Here is a 1,950-nt window from a genome sequence, read left to right as displayed (position 1 = left end):
CACCACCCAAAACACCACACCACACAAAAACAAAAATATTTAAAAACAGTTAAAAGGGAAACAAGCATAAATTTAAAAAAAATAAAACCCCAACAAGACAACTAAAACAAATCCAAAAACGACAAGGGCCCCTAGATCTTGTCGTCCTGCTGACCACATCATTTTCTTTAATAAAACAACCACTATATAAAATTAGCATATGTATGCTAATTATCGGGGTTTTCACCCCGGATAGGTGACCTTTAAAAAGAAAAAACCTTTTTTATACATTTCCCAAAAAGAACTAAAAAAAAAAGACTTTTTGTAAGAGATAAAAGGTTTTGTTTTTCAGTATTGGTGAGCAACAATTAAAGACATATGATGGGTGTTGTCATGAATCAGTAATTTTTAAAAAAACTTCCCGCTGTTTAAATAGAATGATTTGGTTGTATATGATCAATTTTGCTTGACCGCCCTTTATAGGGTTTCACTTAAAAGCATCAAGGGTAGGAAAACCTTACCTTTTTTTAATTTTAAAATCAAAAATAATTCAGAGGTTTCATCCCCTATGAACAAAGGTCATGGAAGACTTTGCCTTTTCCCCCCACTCTTTTTTACTCACTGGTTAAAAAAATTCCAAAAATTCACCATCCCCCAGCATTCCACTATGAAAAAGAAAATCGGGAAAAAAACTATAGTAAAAAAAAAAACTTTAATCTGGCGTCGCTAAGTTGCCAGATGCACTACGCGATTACACCCCTCAAAAATGGTCGGAGATATGAGAGAAATAATCTCCTATGGCTTCCCCCTTCTCTAAGGGACAAACGATACAACGGGAAGGATAAATTTAGATAAGGAAAAACCCCAAACCTATTTTATCCCCTCAACAGCAAGATTGAAATGATGTCAAAAGTCTATATTTAAATTCTTATTTGTTCTACAATGCCCCTACCCAAATAACCTTTTTAATTATAGGGACCTTTTTTGCTACCTTTGGAGGGGAAAAAAAAAGTTTTTTCCCAGGCTTCTCTGTAGTAAACAACGTCATTTTTTTAAGATCTCAGCTTCCCCCTTTGTCACTTGCCCGTAATGGCGGGGCTTACCTACCAATGTTATTGTTCGAATATTTTTCAAAAGGGTAAAAAACTGAGTATTTGGGGGAAAACTTTTTGTTTATTGAATTGGTTTTTAGTTTTATGATGTAAAATTTTCGATTTTAAAAAAGTTATTTTTGGAAAATAATTTGAGTAAATTTAATACGTTTTTGCTTCCGTAGCACCCGACAAAAATCGTTAAACTTAAATTCTCAGATTCTACCCAAGAGTTTAATGTTGCATACTATTTACATATTTGAGTTGTATTTATTTAAAATATCGTTTAAATACTAACTTTCAGCAAAATTTGAAAGTATGGGCAATTTTTTTCTTAGTTTATCGACTTTTCGGATTACTAAGCCTTATCCGTTTAAGACCCTTTCTAAAATTTAAATATCCTCTAAAATAACCCCTTTTTAATCTTAAAACCCCAAAAAAAAATATCAGTAAAATTTCTCTGAGGAATCGAAGCCCCGGAAAGTACATTTTTTTTTTGGTTAGGGGTGTATAATCTCCTTTCCCCTTCGAACGAACAAATTAACCCTAAATAAATTTACGAGAACGGGATTTTTTTCTTTAGACCGTATCTCAAATTATCCAAAAGAAGCCGAAGAGGAAAAAAGAATTATTCATTGATGGGGTTAGATTATTTTTCTGTCTGCCCAACGGAAGACATGGCCTCCTTTTTCGCACAAAAAAGCTTCATTGGAAAAATAAACAAAAGGGTTTAGGAATCCGCTTAAAGGAAAATCTATTGTAGGGGGTCGGGGTCATGCTTTTAACTGCAAACTCGGGGGAAAAAAAATTTATGGGGAATGGGATGGGCACTTTAAGTATCTATCCGGAAGATTTGAAAGTGCATTGTTGTGTGTGTGTG

This window comes from Penaeus monodon, chromosome 25 (assembly GCF_015228065.2).
Source record: "Penaeus monodon isolate SGIC_2016 chromosome 25, NSTDA_Pmon_1, whole genome shotgun sequence".
NCBI classification, from domain to species: domain Eukaryota; kingdom Metazoa; phylum Arthropoda; class Malacostraca; order Decapoda; family Penaeidae; genus Penaeus; species Penaeus monodon.
The sequence above is the reverse complement of the archived record's forward strand: the minus strand, read 5'-3'. Positions refer to the sequence as shown.